We start from the raw sequence: 18,651 nt of genomic DNA on the forward strand, positions 1-18,651 counted from the left end.
CATCCGAGAGTCTCGCCCATGCCCACAGAACCGCCTGTCCGTCCCTCTAACTAGACAGTCTCCTATAACTAGCGCTCTCCTCCTCTTCCCCCTTTCCCTTCTGAGTCTCAGAGCCAGACCTCACGCCACAGACCTGGTCACTGCAACTTACCCCTGCTAGGCTGTTCCCCCCCCACCAGTATCCAAAGCGGTATACTTATTGTTTAGGGGAATGATCACAGGGGATCCCTGCACTGCCTACTTCCTTCCCTTCCCACCTCTAACTGTTACCCAGCTACCTCTGTTCTCTGGCGTAACTATGTCCCTGTAGCTTCTATCTATCACCTTCTCAGCCTCTCAAATAATCCTCCGTTCATCCTACTCCAGTTCCAGTTCCCTAACTCGTTCTGTGAGGAGCAGGATCTGACTGCATTTCCTGCAGATGAAGTCGGCAGGAGTATCGGTGGTCACCCCTACCTCAAACATCCTGTAGGAGGAACATTCCACTGCCTGCACTGCCATTACACTACACTTCGTCTCCAAAACAAGAACTGAATAGCTTACCTGTGGACTTTAAAGTTAGGTCTTACCTGTGAACTTTAAAGTTAGGTTAGAGGAGGAGGATGGGAGTGAGGCACTACTGTGTAGGGCCTGGGGACTAGAACACACCCACTCAAATATCAATCACTTACCTTCCCGACCAGCTCTGCGCTCCAACGTCACTTCCGCCCAGCTTGCGCCGCTCTCTGCTGAGAAAAGACCGTTGGCGTCGAGGTAAGTTCTTTATATATCAATCACAAATTAACTTTTACCTGACAAGCTTTGTGGCCTTAGATGTTAACTCTTTGCATGCCAATTTTAAAAGCAGAAATATTATTAGTTAAAAATTCAATACGGACAAAAATAAATCAATGTTATCATGCAAGTAGTGCTGTAAAGGTCAGTGCCTGCAGCTGCTTAAAGATACAGGCCACCCCTCCAGTGTCAATGTAATGTCTAATTCTGTCACTGTCAAGCTGTCATTGACCTGTATCTTTTGCAGACATAAAAATTGCGTGTCTCCCAGTACCACTGGATACTGTCAGTGGTTGTGCTCTTAGCATCCAGCATTGGTAATGGATATGCAAATGAAGATATCACTCTAATGGAATGAATTTAACAGAATATGATGGGAGGTGACGGCTAGTGGTGTTATCACTAGATTGTTAATCCAGGTAATTTTCTAGGGACATGGGCAGATGGTGGAATTTGAATTCAATAAAAATGTCTGGAATCTAATGATGACTGCGAATCCATCATTGATTATGGGGAAAAGCCCATCTCGTTCACTAATGTCCTTTCGGGAAGGAAACTGCCATCCTTACTTGGTGGCTCCAGACCAATAGCAATTTGATTGATTCTTAACTGCCTTCTGGGCAATTAGGATGGGCAATATGCTGCCCTCATCCTATGAATGAGTTAAAATAAATGCACAGTTTGGAAGGCATTGTGTGGAGAACCAGAAGATGGTTATTGATGCAGAATACATTTGGCATTAATGCAACATGTCTCCCTAAAAGTGAACAAGGGCAAACATAGAATATTTAGCATCACTCATCAAAGTGAACAATTGAACAATAGCAAACTCTTGGAACGTGAACTGCAAAATTGACTTCTTATCCAATAATCTCTGCTATTAGTTTGGGAAGACCTTTAATGACCAGTTCCTGGGAAAGGCTTCTCAATTTAATATGCTTTGAGACAAGATACCTCAAATTATCAAGCTTCTGGATGAGGAAAGATGAACTGGGCTTCTCTTCTTTACTCACTTGGTCATGTCGGTTAGTTACAGCAAAGTTATTAAAAAGGAACCCCTCCCTCATTGATACGTTTTGCCCTGACCCAACTTAACTTATGCTTTAAAAGGGGCCAATATAATCAGGCTTTCTTGATTTAATGAAAGAGTGAGTTTACAAGTTACCATCTGCAAGAAGAGATAATAACACACCATACATACACAAGGCTAGAAATGTAAAGTGAGTCCAGAAAAGATAAAAGTTAAAACTTATAAAGGTCAGTCTCTGAGTTATTTGTGAAGAGTAGGTTGTGAACAGTTCATTTTGAGATTCTTGGCCTTGCAGGCTCGCTGAAATTCTTTTGTCCACTTTCTCTTTGATTGGTTTGCTAGCTGCCTTCCAACAATCAGAGTGAGAACCTTGCAATGAAAGGATGACTACTGGATTGTTCTTTGACTGTGACTTTCACAGCACACTGATGCTTGAACCCAGGCTAAAACATAAATATACCTCAATCCACTAGCACACACAGACCACAGTTTAAACTTGCTTCTGTTTCTTTTTCTGTTCTTAATGCCCAAGTCCCAGTGGGCTGAATCTTACTAGAAATCAGTTTTGATTTTTGAAAAGTTTCACAGAGGGTTTTTGTCTGTGAGGCATAGCAGGTTTTCTTATGTTACCACTCAACTCACCTCATCAACTATGTATTATGTCTCCTTCATGTGCCACTCATCGTGTTCTTCTACTCACTCGAGGTGAAAGTACTTACCACTGTCAGGGTCTTTTGGGATCCCTGGCACTTTGAATCCTAGCTGTGCACCGATGAGTTGTTGGCAGTCCTGAGTTGCCCTTCACTGTGCACATGCGGGTACTGTAACCACACATGACTGCTGGCTCCGGGCACATAGGCAGCACAGCTGACAGTTAGTTGTTCATGCAACTGCACGTTTGTATATCTATCGCTATATAAGCACCAAGCTACACAATTTGCCTGTCCTAAGTCACATCCCAGCTTACAACCCTGCCTATGTCAATGCTATCCTTTCCCCAAAGTCCCAATATATTCCAGTATGTGAGACACCACATACAGGAAAGCCTTCACATTCTTCAAACCATTGACTTTTATTCAGCAGCAGCAAAAGTGAACAAAATAAAATACACTGAAGCTACATTTGGCATTAAGAACAGAAACAGATTGCCTGCCTTCAAGTACCACCATATTTATCATCAATGAGTAATCCTTGTACCCCACACATTTGTTGGGACTTCGTGTCAATTAAGTCCCATCTGGTTTGTTGCATTTGATGCTACTGTGCTCTATCGTGCAGAAGGTGATAGCCTTCCTGCTCAATGTCCTCATCTTCCTCCTTGGAAGACAACTGTCACTCTCTCAGATTTTCAGAATCTGTCACATTCCCCGTTTGCCTGCTCCAGTTCTGCAGAGCACATTGTATTGGGATTATGTGGTACTTTCTATCTGGAGACAATGGATCTGCATGATGAATGGGCTGCATCATGTCTATGCTGTGCCTCAGTCAAAGGAGTTGTCAAACTTAATCATCAGTCATGAGCACAAGAGGAGAGCCCATTGATACTTGTATCCATCCCTGTGAGGCATCTTGAAATGCAGCATGAACATGAGAATTCTCAAGGACACCATTATGGCAGCTCCCAGGATGCCTGGTGTAGACTTGTAATCTGCCTTGCACACGGATAGAAAGGGACCCTTTTATGTTGATGAACTTCATAATGAAATGCCATCTCAACACAACATGTGTATAGTCGATCATGTCCTGTACCTTGGGAGATAGCTATGTTGCCAGCCAAAGCCATACATTCAGGCTGCAGCACTGACCTAGTCATGAGGAAAAGACATAAAGCAGTGTGGTCCAGCACAAATTGCATTGGTAACAGCCTTGATACATTTGTGGTTCCTTGGAAGGAGCTAGTGGCATTAAAAATTCAAAATAACTGTCACCTTGATGGTCACTGGAATCAGATGGCCACCCATTCCTTCATATTGCAGATCTTGCTCCAGCATCTGGTATAGTTCTGGGAAGGTGGCCCAGGAAATCCGCAGGCTGTGGAAATACTCTTCTCTCACTCAATTGGAGGAAGTTGCACTGAAGACAAAAGACTCTGGCCCTTCTGATACTCCTGCGTATTCTGATGGACCTTCAGTTGTGACCTCCTTATATGGAAGCTGTCCGACATCCACAGGAGGTTGCTGCTGATCCTGTGCTTGCTGACACATCTGTTCCCCATCCATTTACCTTTGATGCACCACAGCCACAGTGATGATAACACCTGTTATGAATGAGAACATCAGTCACATTTGCAATTAATCCTTTCAGGGGCATTTAAAAGCAGAACAAGTCCTTAGTAACGCGAAAAGTCAGCATTCTCATTGGTCACGAATGACAGTTATAGCATAGGCTTCCATAAAGTGCAACAAGGAACATGTTGACATAGGACATCATTTTGATGAATGTACCAGCAGTCATGTCACAACGAGACAGTAGGAGATTGTAAGTGCTGTGTAAACAATTAGATCTTATCCTCACAGTCCCACATCATCTAAGCAAAATGACTTTACATAGAAGAGCATGTTGGTGAATACTTAAAGTTCATAAGTTCAGGGTGAGTAGGAATCAATTCCATGTCCCCTGTGCAGCTAATGAAATCTCACATTATCTTTGTGCTTTGTGGTTGTCACTTTAAAATCACCTGTGATTACTTCTGCTTCACAGAGATGATGATCTTAAATCTGCAATGACCCAATTTTATGGTCAAGATTGCCATTATTTGTATCCAACACAGTCGGACAATATTTACAAATGACTTCAACATGTAATGCGAAAGTAACCGATTAATGCAGTTCCTCCTTGAAGGGGCTGACATTGTCCACAAGTGGAGCCTTTATTTGAGACAAAAAATAACCACTGACTCTGTTCAGTCTGGGTGTGTTTGCAAGAATTTGCAGTTTGCCTGAGTTGCAAGTTGTGCCTAGTAAGCAAGATGCTCCCTCCACTTCCCTTTTGTCCTGACACTGCATGGCCAGCCCATGACTACTGACCTTCACATGTTCCCATCCGGCACTGGATTTACATTTGTAGCTGTTACCATTACTCTTATCCCTCGGTCCTATAGTTTAGTCTTGCATACCATCATGCTTCACATTCTCCTTGTAGAGGTCACCTTGACAGTGACTATTGACTAATAAACCCTTTCCTATGGGCACCCATGTACATTGTAATCCAGCAATTGCCTTACTGACTTCCCTAGAAGAGGCATGGCCCCTGATAACCCCAAGATTGATCCCAAGACTGATTGTGCCCCCCTTGGACTCACTTGTGAGCAACTCCTTAACTGATTTTCCATGAATCCTGTGAAATTATGGACCTGCTGGACTGACTGTGACTGTAGTGAAACTGACCTCCCAACCCTGACTGCCCCAAGTGGGCAACTGATCTAACTTCTGGGGCTGAGATTGGTCAATGCCTTTGACTTAATGTACACGGATCCCCTGACTGATGGCAGCCTCCTCTGGCCTGATTGAGATTACTCCTCTTTGAGACATGGTGAACGCTTTAGATGTGCGATTGACGTAGCACAGTGCAGTGCAGCAACATGTCCACCCCTTGACTGTTAACCATAGAAGCTGTCTGGCTTGTATCTGCAGCAAGTAACAGAGCAAGATAGAAATACTGTGAGCTTTCAAAGTGTGGCTAAGGGGAAAAAGCATCAAAAGGCAAGGCAGGGATGCTGTGATAACCAAAGCAGGCACAAAGTGAGTAAGTGCTGCATGATCACTGTAGTATAAGGGGATCAGAGGTTTGCCATGAGGGTGTGGTAAAGCTGATACATGCTGAGTGCCAAGGTCTGTGGATGGGGAATGTGTGCAGTCTTTGCCCATGGTGTATGCCCGATAATGTTGGTGCTTGGTGTCCAAGATAATAGTCAGGTGGAGCAAACTATGAGCTGGAGTTGCCAAGTAACATTTCATGTCAGGGATTGTGACTATCTAGTTTCTATCCATCAGTTGAGAGAATAGGAAACTGCATGTAATGGGGCAAAATTAACTAATAAGAGGGGCTAATGCATGCAAATAGCCTCTCACTTCTCACTGGCAAGAATCTAGTTTTCTCCATGCAAAGTTTGGTTGGAAAATTAGATTTTTGTTCCAGACATCTAGAAACTCCCTACTGGCCATCTCATGTGATTTTCTCCACTTTCTCGTCATGGCCCACATCATTCAAGGCCTGGAAAGATTACACCCTATGTAACATTGAAAAGGGAAAATGCAAACATGCCTCTCACCCAGACTACTTCACCATTTGAGATGCTCATAGGAGCTTACAGTTCAGTTTCTAGTGCATTAGTCCCTTGAAGCTTCCTTGATATTGCAGGCATGGCAGTGTTACTCTCCATCATGACGTAACTGAAATTACGTCTGTCGTCATCTTTTGACTGTATTTGATCTGCTTAAAAAAAATGTGTTACATTTTTAAGTTCAATACCCCTGCATTTGATCCAGGGTTAAGATTTGTGGCCATGACAAAGTCAACGTTAATACTTGTGAAGAACAGAATACAACTAGAGTCTATGGGGGATGCAACTTTTCTGTAATCATGAATTATCAGGTAGAATGAATATTAGAAAACAAAAACAGAATACTTTGAAAAGGTCCAACACATCAGCAGCAGCAGTGATTTAACAGTTAAAATGTGAACTGTTCCTCTCTCTGCCAGACTTGCTGAGTATCCTCAGCATTTTCTGCTTTTGTTTCAGATATCCAATGACCACAATGTTTGTTTTATGTTTAAATGTAATCCTCAACTTGTGAAAATGATTGCGCAACTTTTGAACTAAGTATGAGTTGCCATTCAATCCCCTGTTTTGTAACGACATATCATTTCATCTTTAATTGCATGAGTGTGCCAGATTTGGATGCTTTGAAACTATGACAGAATAAGCAATGGCTGAAACATCAGGTTAAATCCCTAAAAGCAAACCATTCTGTGGGGCAATTGAACAAATGTCAGAAGCACAACCTAAATTTCTCATACAGTGAGTCAATTTTAATTTGCAGTTGACCACTAATGCATCTTTGTCTGGCAAAGCAGTGCACAGTGTGTGGCCCACTAGAACAGGAGTCTTACTGAGGATGATGCATGTAAAAAAGATCAGATGAGTTAATACTTTATGCAAATAAACACTTTACACAAAAAATGTGAATAGATTAAAATAGATTCTGCTTTCACAGGATATTTAGACTCTTATGACAGAGTGTTAAGTGAATGTGGTTATGTATTTGTGCAGTATGCCTTTATTTCTGGTGTTGTGGCAGGTGTTTGCCCTGCTTTGATGTTTACTGTAAGTATTACTTTGAATGAGACGGGGGATATCAGTCTTCCAGTTCAGCTCCTATATATATTCGAATGAGCAGGATGGACAATAACAGCAACAGTTTACTAAATGACATAACATTGTTCAAAAGTCGTTTTACAAGTGCAACAACTTTACTGAATGTTTCAAATGCAAATAATAAAAGGAAATATCATGAAATTGGATTAAAACGTGTCTTGTGTTTGCAACCTTTTGGCAAATTAGTTTTTAAATCTGTCACTTACTAACATCTGGATGAAAAATCATAAAGATCTCTGGAGAAATCTCTTCTCAAGATAATAGGCCAGGGACCTGAGCAGAATTTCCAATGTTTCACATCCACCTGAGAAGGCTGACAGGGGTTCAGTTCAATATCACATTGGAAAGGTGGCAGCCCAGATTTTTGCAGAGTTTATAAAAGGCTGATCCTTTTTTTCCCGTGGGAAAGAGGGTGAGTCATGAAGCACACAGGGCAAAATTGACAGTTACCTGGGCTATTTTAATTCAGTGCGTATAACAAGTATATGTAAATACACAAGGAATGTCACATTTGTAAACTGTCAAGTTACGTAAATCCCCACCTTTTAAAATTTAAAGAAAAAAAAAACTGCCTGCCTTTGTCTGATTAAAAGAATTGTTCCAAATAATTTGAAAGCTGTTGACAGCACTTGGCCATTATGGCAGCATTTTTACTCGTGTACTTCCACAACCTGTTGTTATCCCAGTGGGGGCCTGTAAGTTCACAGTTTGATTAACATCTCAAAGAGGATTAATGTAAGGTTACATCCTTAATGTAAAGTTATGAATGCAAATGCTTCTTTTTATAAGTAATTAAGTACCTGCAAAGATTTAAATGTATTGAATGGGTTTTCACGATTGACTATTTATTTTAAATATGGTAAATCTATAATAGATACTTAGAACTTTATTTCATCTGAGAGTGATTCTTGAGGTCTGCCTGTGATGAAATGACATCTGGTATTGGAATGACAACATTCATGTCGCTCAGTTGCCAGAAAGTGACTATGTCAAACACGAGAAAAAAATCATCTCCCCAGAGATGTAACAAGCAAAGTGAATAATCGGGCTGCTGTCGTTGGAGTATATTTAGACTTCCAGCAGTTATTTGATAAGGTGCCACACAAAAGGTGATTGCATAAGATATGATCACATGAGGTTGGGGCAAAATGTTAGTTTCGATAGAGGATTGGCTAACCAATAGAAAGCAGAGAGTTAGACTAAATGGGTCTTTTTCTGGTTGACAAGCTGTAATTAGTGTGGTGTCACAAGGTTCAGTCTTCAGACTGCAACTATTTATAATCTACATTAATGACTTGGAGGCAGGCAGAAAATTTGCTTTAGGTAAAATAGGTAGGAAAGTTGCAATGAAGAAATAAGAAACTTAAAAATGGATTTGGATAATTAGGTGAATGGATCAAAATGTGGCAGATGGACTTTAACATGGATAAGTGTGAAATATCCAATTTGGTTAGAAGGAAGAAAAAAGCAACTTATTAACTAAATGGAGAGAAACGTTAAAACTCTTCTGTGGGGAGGGTTCTGGGTATCCTCTTGCATGAATCATAGAAAGCTGATTTGCAGGTACAGCAGGTAATAAGGAGGGCAAATGGCAATTTGGCACTTGTTGCTGAAGGAATGGAGTATAAAATTAGGGAATGTTATTGTAGCTGTGCAAGTCATGGAAGAGACTGGATCTGGAGTGCTGTATACAATTGGTCCCCTTACTTGAGAAATGATGTAATTGCTTTGGCGGCAAGTCAGAGAAGATTTACTTGATTAGTTCCAGAGATGAAGGACTTGGTCTTATGAAGAGAGGTACAGCAATTTAGGCCTATAATCACTAGAGTTTAGAAGAACAACAGGAGACTTAATTGATATATATTAGATGGTAAAGGGTATTGACAGAGTAGATACAGAGCAGATATTTCCTCATGTGGGACAGTAAAATTATCTATTTCAGTGATTTGGATGAGAATGTATAAGGCATGATTAGTAAATTTGCTGATGACACTAAAGTAGGCAGTATCATGGACAGTGAGGAAGGTTCTCAGAAATTGCAGCGGAACCTTGATCAGCTGGGGAAGTGGGTCGAGAAATGGCAAATGGAGTTTAATTTAGGTAAGTGTGAAGTCTTGCATTTTGGAAAGTCAAATCAAGGTAGAAGTTTCATGGTTGAAAATGTGTTGCTGGAAAAGCGCAGCAGGTCAGGCAGCATCCAAGGAACAGGAGAATCGACGTTTCGGGCATAAGCCCTTCTTCAGGAATTGACAGAGTAGATACAGAGCAGATATTTCCTCATGTTACAGTAAAATTATCTATTTCAGTGATTTGGATGAGAATGAATAAGGCATGATTAGTAAACCTGAAGAAGGGCTTATGCCCGAAACATCGATTCTCCTGCTCCTTGGATGCTGCCTGACCTGCTGCGCTTTTCCAGCAACACATTTTCAGCTCTGATCTCCAGCATCTGCAGCCCTCACTTTCTCCTAGAAGTTTCATGGTGAATGGTAGGGCCTTAAGGAGTGTAGTGAAACAGAGGGATCTTGGAGTTCAGGTTCACAGTTCTCTGAAAGTGGAGTTACAGGTAGACAGGGCAAGAAGAAGGCTTTTGGCTCACTAGTCTTCATCTGTTAGGGCACTTAGTATAGAAGTTGAGAAGTTATGTTGCAGTTATACAGGACGTTGGTAGGCCACACTTGTAGTGTGGTGACATCTTGGAAAATGTCTGTACTACAGAGGAGGAAGTGTTGGATGTCTTGAAATGCATAAAAGTGATATACTTGGGGTTGTAGCTCAGTGGTAGAGCATTTGACTGCAGATCAAGAGGTCCCCAGTTCAAATCTGGGTGCCCCCTTTATAGGGCGGCATTGTGGCTCAGTGGTAGCACTGCTGCCTCATAGCACCAGGATCCTGGGTTCATTCCCGCCTGTCTGTGTGGAGTTTGCAATTTCTCCCCGTGTCTGCTTGGGTTTCCTCCGGGTGCTCCAGTTTCCTCCCACGATCCAAGGATGTGCAGGTCAGGTGAATTGGCCATGCTAAATTGCCCACAGTGTTAGGTGTGTTAGTCAGGGATAAATGTAGGGGAATGGGTTTGGCTGGGTTTCTCTTCGGAGGGGCGGAGTGGACTGGTTGGGCTGAAGGGCCTGTTTCCACACTGTAGTGAATCTAATCTAATCCCCACGACCTGATCAGGTGTACCCTAGAACTCTGTGGGAAGCTAGGGAAGTGTTTGCTGGGCCTCTTGCTGAGATATTTGTAACATCGATAGTCACAGATGAGGTGCCGGAAGACTGGAGGCTGGCTAACATGGTGCCACTGTTTAAGAAGGGTGGTAAGGACAAACCAAGGAACTATAGACTGGTAAGCCTGACATCGGTGGTGGGCAAGTTGTTGGAGGGAATCCTGAGGGACAGGATATACATGTATTTGGAAAGGCAAGGACTCATTAGGGATAGTCAACATGGGAAATCATGTCTCACAAACTTGATTGAGTTTTTGAAAAAGTAAGAAAAAGGATTGATGAGGGCAGAGCAGTAGATGTGATCTATATGGACTTCAGTAAGGCGTTCGACAAGGTTCCCCATGGGAGACTGGTTAGCAAGGTTAGATCTCATGGAAATACAGGGAGCCATTTGGATGCAGAACTTGCTCAAAGGTAGAAGACAAAGGGTAGTAGTGGAGGGTTGTTTTTCAGACTGGAGGCCTGTGACCAGTGGAGTGCCACAAGGATCGGTGCTGGGTCCCTCTACTTTTCAACATTTATATAAATGATTTGGATGTGAACATAAGAGGTATAGTTAGTAAGTTTACTGATGACACCAAAATTGGAGGTGTAGTGGACAGGGAATAAGGTTGCCTCAGATTACAACGGGATCTGGATCAGATGGGCCAATGGGCTGAGAAGTGGCGGATGGAGTTTAATTCAGATAAATGTGAGGTGCTGATTTTGGGAAATCAAATCTTAGCAGGACTTATACACTTAATGTTAAAGTCCTAGGGAGTGTTGCTGAACAAAGAGATCTTGGAGTGCAGGTTCATAGCTCCTTGAAAGTGGAGTCGCAGGTAGATAGGATAGTGAAGAAGGCATTTGGTATGCTTTCCTTTATTGGTCAGAGTATTGAGTACAGGAGTTGGGAGGTCATGTTGCGGCTGTACTGGACATTGGTTAGGCCACTGTTGGAGTATTGCTTGCAATTCTGGTCTCGTTCCTATCGGAAAGATGTTGTGAAACTTGAAAGGGTTCAGAAAATATTTACAAGGATGGAGGGTTGGAGGATTTGTGCTATAGGGAGAGTTGAATAGGCTAGGGCTGGAACGTCGGAGGCTGGGGGTGACTTTATAGACGTTTATAAAATCATGAGGGGCATGGATAGGATAAATAGACAAAGTCTTGTCCCTGGGGTTGGGGAGTCCAGAACTAGAGGGCATAGGTTTAGGGTGAGAGGGGATAGATATAAAAGAGACTTAAGAGGCAACGTTTTCACTCAGAGGATGGTGTGTATATGGAATGAGCTGCCAGAGGAAATGGTGGAGGCTGGTACAATTACAACATTTAAGAGGCATTTGGATGGATATATGAAGAGGAAGGGTTTTGAGGGATATGGGCCGGGTGCTGGCAGGTGGGGCTAGATTGGATTGGGATATCTAGTCGGCATGGACGGGTTGGACCGAAGGGTCTGTTTCCGTGCTGTACATCTCTATGTCTCTAATAACTTTTCTCAAAGGGTCATGAATCTGTGGAACTCACCACTGTAGAGTATAGTGGATGCTGGAACACTGAATAATTTTAAGAAGGAGACTGACAGATTTTTAATTAATAAAGGATTAAAAAGTTGTGAGGGGCGGACAAAGAGGTGGAGTTGAGGCCAGGATGTGATAGTTCAGCCAAGATCATATTAAATGGTAGACCAAGCTTGATGGGCTGAATTGCCTCCTCCTGCTCCCAGTTCATATGTTCTAATGTTCTTGGCATTCAATGGCATTACTGCTGAACGCCCCCACTGCAAAAACCCTGAGGTTATCATTCACCAGAAACTGAACTGGGCCAGCCATGTAAATTTTGTAGCAACAAAAACAGGTCAGAAGTTAGGAATTATGCAGCAAATAACTTCCCCACTGACTTTCCTAAAGGCCATTACATGAATTATAGGTCAGGATTGTGGTGGATTACACTCTATTTGCAATGCCCTCCATCTCCAATGAGTGCAGCTGCAAAAATATTCACGTAGCTCGACAGTATCGAAGACATAGCAGCGGATTTGTTTGGCAATTCATTCATCACCTTCAACATGCACACCCATTACTGTCACACAGTAGCAGCAGTATTTGCCATCAAGATGCACTGCAGTAATTCCCCAATGCTCCTTTGACACTGCCTCCCAAACTCTCAACTTCTACCATTGAGCACAGCAAGGGCAGTAGATGCATAGAAACACTGTCACCTGCAAGATCCCCTCCAAGTCACACTTGACTTGGAACTACTAAACTGTTACTATACTTTTACTGAATCAAAATCCTGGAATTGCTCTTCCTAACAGCATTGTTGATGTATCTCCCCATCACGGATTACATCTGTTAATGATTGTGACTCACCACCACCTTCTCAAGGACAATTAGGAATTGGCAGTAAATGCTGGTCATTGACTCCCATAGTCCTTGAAAGATTTTCTTTTAGAAAAAAAATATACAGAAGGATGGTGGGTTGGCATGAGTGGCACTAAATTGACATAAGGTACCACAGGACTGAAAGGGAGTTTGTGTATTGGGAATGCTTTGTGTAGGCGCCATGTGGGTCCATTTGGATGAATGGGGTATGTGAGCATTATTAGAGACTTTTAGGGGTTAGTTGGCTTTTGGATTGGCATGTTATTGGGGGATTAGGACTGGGTGAGGGTGGGGGTTGGGAGCAGGTTGAGAGACCGTATGAAGTGAGGGCTTAGAGGCCTAATATTTAATGAAGCAACTAAGAAAAAGCCTTAAGAATACCAAGGTGGAATTAGACTTTGGGGCAGAGGGGGATCTGACAGATGTTATGTGGGGCATGGAAAGGGTGAATAGAAAACAGCTGAACCCTTTAATCGAAGGGAGAAAAAAGATCTAGGCAACTGAAGACAGAAGAAGCTTTGGAAAAATATCAGGAATGTAGGACCAATCTGACACAAGGAATTAAGGGGGCTAAAAGGGGTCATGAGATATCCTTAGCAAATAGTGTTAAGGAAAATCTCAAAGCTTTTTATTCATATATTAGGAGCAAGAGGGTAACTAGAGAAAGGGTTGGCCCACACAAGGACAAAGAGGGAAAGTTATGCACGGAGTCAAAGAAAATGCGTGAGATTCTTAATGAAAACTTTGCATTGGTATTCACTGAGGAGAGGGACATGTCGAATGTTGAGGTTAGGGATAGACTTTTGATTACTCTGCGTCAAGTCGGCATAAGGAGGGAGCAAGTGTTGGGTATTCTAAAAAACATTAAGGTGGATAAGTCCCCAGGTCCAGATGGGATCTATCCCAGGTTATTGTGGGAAGCGAGAGAGGAAATAACTGGGCTTAAACAGATATTCTTACAGCATCCTTGAACATGGGTGAGGTCCCCGAGGACTGGAGAATTGCTAATGGTGTCCCTTTGTTTAAGAAGGGCCAATAACAGAGGGGCATCATTTTAAGATGAAAGACAGGAGGTTTAGAGGGGATTTGAGGAAAACCTTTTTCACTCACAGGTTGGTGGGGATCTGGATTAAACTTCTAGGGAGGTTAGTTGAGGCAGGAAACTTCATAATTTCTAAAAAGTATGTGGATGAGCACTTGAAATGTCATAACATTCAAGGCTAAAGTCCTAGTGATAGAAAGTGGGATTAAATAAATTTAGTGTAGCTTTGGTGGTGCAGACTTAATGGACTGAAGGGCTTCTTCTGTACTGTATGATCCTATAATTTTATGTTTCTAAACACACCCATTTCAGCAGCCTGTGTCCCCATCTCCAGTCTCCAATCTGAGGAGTGTGCATTGCCTTCTGAGCTGTAGCATTGAAAGGTAATTCCTGGACGGAGGATCCAACTGTCCTCCTTACAGTTTCTCCAAGTGGGTTGGGGCAGGGTTGAGAGAGGGGTGAAAGGAGGATAGTGTTGTTAGCCTCCAGTTAAAATTACAGCAACAGATTAGTAGTAGCCCCACATCTCCCCAGTGGAATAATATTTGAATAGAAACTTCTGCTGGAAAGCAAGCATTTGCCCAAATTGCATAGGATTTACAAAAATTATAGAAAAATACTAAAATGAGCCATTCAGCCTCCCTGGTCAATGCCAACATTTACGCACTGGGTCTGAACTTCCTTGCACTCTTCCTCATCTAATCTTATCAATAAAACCTTTGTTTCCTTTCTCTCTCATGTGTTTATCCAATATCTCTTTGAAGACTTCAATACTGTGAAACTCAATCTCACATGAATGCAACTTCAATATTTTCACCACCCTCTGGGTGTATGATGTTCCTTCTGAATTCCTTATTGGATTTATGAGTGACAGGCTAGTGGTGCCACTAATAGGTTAAAGATTTTTTGCCGTAGGTTTGGTAAAGGTCTTTCACTTAAAGAATAAAAATGAAGATTGAAAATAAAGCTGCAGTACCCACAAATTGATCATCTACCTCTTGTCCTGTGACCTCAGTTTTTCATTGTATTTTGTTGATTGACAGTTCACTTTTGAGTCTGTCTGCTATTGTGTTTATATATCTCCAGTCCTCTCCTGCATTGCTTAGGTCTCTGTTGTTACTGCTGCCATACTGTTTATAAACCTTCAGTCCTCTGCCATGATACTCTGATCTCTGTTGCGACTCTAGTGCTTATGTATTGTTAATACTTTTCATGCTGCTCTAATCTGCCCAAACTGTTTTACCAAAGTGAACTTAGCTCAAGTTTGCACTCAAATGACTTTATAAATTTTCATAAATTTAAAGCCCTCTGTGAACCAACTGATTGAGCAGTGATTTGGAATGTAATAGTCGATTATTCCCTCTTGTGTTAAATGTTTTCTTGAAATGACTATGATGTTATTTTAATTAGTTGTTGTTTTAATCTATCCAAAGTTATTACTTTAATTATTGGATTCATAGTGACCATGTACCTGTGACCTCAGATCAATGTTTACTTCAAGGCCTCTTATTTACATTTCTTTGGTCATGCCTTCTTGCTGTGGTTGAACTGAGCTGTCAGTATATTTTTTTTAACTTCTCACTTTCCCAGTCTAGATTACTTCACTATTTTAACATTTCCCCTGGCCTACCAGGGCTTTTAAGCTTTATTCATAGCAACTCCTATGTCTGTTCGCACATCACTAAATTCTGACGGGATTTCTCCCACAGATCACTGCTTTATATTGCAGTCTGTACCTGCTTTGGAATTACTAATTCTCCTTCTCTAGGAAGCTGCTAACTCTGCTGTTGAAATGTATCTCTTCCCAAGTCAGAAATACAGTTACCATTTGCTGAAGTATTCTTCCTTTGAGAATGGCCACGAAAGTTTCTTCTATAGGGTGCTTAAATCTTTAACTATTGACAGTGCTGTATGAGTAGGTAACTTAAAGCTGCGCCTAAAGATCTCACACTGCTGCTCAGCATGTTGTATGAGCATCCAAATCAAATCCCCACCATTGCCTACCATGTTGTATAGGCAGAGCTAGGTTACTATGTCGAATAAGTTGTTGCTCAAAACAAAGGCTGCTGCCACCATCCTAGTGAGCCTGTACAATCTAGTGTGAGGGGGGTGGGAGTGAACCACATCCTGGTCTAACAGAAGAGTTTCTTGTCACTAACAAGACATGGCTTACTGTACACTAGCAATAATCATGTACACTCATGTACTGATCTGGCCAGTCGTGGGCTTCCCAAGCCATTGAGCACCTGAGATAGGAGAGAATCAAGCCCTGAAAGTTCCCAGCTAATTAGAGGCTGGAAGCTCTCCCCTATTAGCAATACAACTGGGAACTGCTGGTGATATTCCAAAGTCTTCATCAAGGATTGTTTCTGGATCCCTGGAGACAGGAGCTGGTGAAATGGGCATCATAGAGAGGGGATCACTAGCAAATGGGTCAGGGGTGCAAGATGAAAGGGTAGGGAAGTGGCTATCAAAAGCCCCCCAGCTTCTCAATGCTGGGTCTCTTGATTGGCCTCTGAGTGCCTGTTAATGAGGGACCTGACCCCCACCCACAAGAAGCCCCAGTAGTTATTGCTCGACAGCTTACTGACATGTAAGGGGAGCTTGCAAGTCCCCTTAAATCCCTGAATCATCATTAAACCTTGGTGAGTTTAGAGGTAATTAGCTTTAAATGAATTGGCAGTGAACCACTTGCGGATTTACAGGCTGACAATCAACTTGTTTTGCCGCGTTGTGAACACACATTCCATGTTCGACAAGCCCTGTAGTGGGTCTCAAACTTATGATGCAGAAGCCAGAGAATGCCACCCACAGTGCCACTGGGTCACTGATTACTCTAACTTTACAAATGAACAATGAAAGAAGACTGATTAGTAATCACATCAGTGAAGCCCCCTGCATAAAAAAAAATGTTCTGTTAGGATGCATAAATGATGCCCTAGCATATATTTCAAATATAATGGTTGTTATCCTCCTTTCAAAAACATAAGGAAACAGAAGACCAAATCAACCTGGTTGTCATAGAGATTGGCTTAGAACTACACATTCAGTATCTTATTATTACACTTAATGCAGTCTGTGGAGTTTTTGTAGCAAAATTGAAGAACAAATGCATAAATGCTAAAGAGAGAACCACATGTAATTGTGAAATATTAGGAACAGCAATTGTTGTGCAGTTAAGTCATTTATATTGAAATTAATGAGGGTAAAGAGGGTGTCCTTCCTCATTCTTACCTCAACTTTCAATCATTGTTTATTTCAGCTGTTTTAATGGAGACAAAGAAAGGATCATACTCTATGTTAATGGCAGGAGTCATAGTTGTTAAACATGTAAACTTGGCTTGCTCTGGCTTCATGCTGCACTCTGTGTCATTGATCTTGACTTTAGTCTCTGTCCGTGCCATCCAAACCCACTTCTACAACTGGTGGTAAAGCATTCCAGCTATTCAGTCTGGTAGTCTCTGTATAAATTCTTTCTCCTATTTCCCAGAGGTCTTTCATTCTATCAAATTACTTCACTGCTTACCGATATTTACGTTTGCTACACAAGTGAAGGTAACCTGCCTCATAATTCCAGATATTTTCTGAATGATTTATTTAGGGATGTTATTACACACTTCTGGCATATGTGAGACTTGAACCTGGGTCTCCTGGACCACTGCACCTTAAGAACTCTTACTATCACATACAGGGAGAAAGTGAGGACTGCAGATGCTGGAGATCAGAGTCGAGAGTGTGGTAGGAAATCCTGATGAAGGGCTTATGGCAGAAACATCGATTCTCTGGCTCCTTGGATGCTGCCTGACCTGCTGTGCTTTTCCAGCACTACACTCTCGACTACTATCACGTTCTGTCTGTTTGCTTCCATTTGAAACAATTTGTACAATTAACTACATTAACCATCGTGTTATCACAACAGTGGATTTACTTGTGGCTCAAATTTAATTATTTTATGGCCAGCAGATTGACAGAAAGTTAAAGCTTGTTGCAAAGTTTTTTTTATTATGACAATAGAACAGTTCCAATGTTCAACGAATAAAGTGAACAAATTGTAAAGAAAGCCTTTGTTAATGTTACATTCATCCAGAACTAATGCATTAATACTCAAAGGAAATTGTCTTCTCTTCTTCCCTACTTTCTTTTCAATTGCATTTTCAGTGTTGCTTTATTTCTAACTGGTACACCAAGTTCTGTTTATTCTATTCCTTGTGAGACCATAAGAAATAAAAGCAGAAATATAGGCTGTTTAGCCCATTAAGGTCTGTTCCGCCATTCAATGAGATCAAACTGACCTGATAATCCTCAATTCCAATTTCCTGTCTTTTCCCCATAACCTTTGATTCCTTTATTGATTGAGAGTATGTCCATCTCATCCTTGAAAATGCTTAATGATATAGGCTCAACAGCCCTCATCAGTAAAGAATTCCATAGATTCATTATCATCTGAAGAAAAAATTCCTCCTCATCTCTGTCTTAAACGAGAGATCCTTTACACTGAGATTATGCCACCTGCTGCTTCTATGGAGGCAAATGTGATGGTCGCAGACACTAATTTCCCCTCCCATAACCTGCCATTCCCTCTGATTCTGGTCCACGTACCACCCACTCACCTTCAGACTCCATCATCTCTGTCCTTGTCTCCAGCTGTTCAAATGCTCCCAAGCCTTGACTTCCTTTTGACAATGGTATCCCCACCTTGCTGCACTGACAGGTCCTTGAATAGATGGACCTCCACGATTGTAATTGATCTTGGCTTTTGACCAATGTTGATGTGAAGTCGAGAAGTTCCTAGACATGAGAGATGTACAGCACAGAAACTGACCCTTTGGTCCAACTTGGCCA

At 41.8% G+C, this 18,651-nt stretch overlaps 1 protein-coding gene and 1 non-coding gene across 2 annotated transcripts in view; both read left to right on the top strand.

Annotated features, from left to right (window-relative positions):
• rsph14 (radial spoke head 14 homolog) overlaps positions 1-18,651 on the top strand; it is a 706,085-nt gene that overhangs the window by 486,786 nt on the left and 200,648 nt on the right. The window lies entirely within an intron of this gene.
• trnac-gca lies at positions 9,946-10,017 on the top strand. The gene has a single exon. It is a non-coding gene; the product is annotated as a tRNA-Cys (tRNA).

Source organism: Chiloscyllium plagiosum, chromosome 25, assembly GCF_004010195.1.
Source record: "Chiloscyllium plagiosum isolate BGI_BamShark_2017 chromosome 25, ASM401019v2, whole genome shotgun sequence".
Lineage (NCBI taxonomy): Eukaryota > Metazoa > Chordata > Chondrichthyes > Orectolobiformes > Hemiscylliidae > Chiloscyllium > Chiloscyllium plagiosum.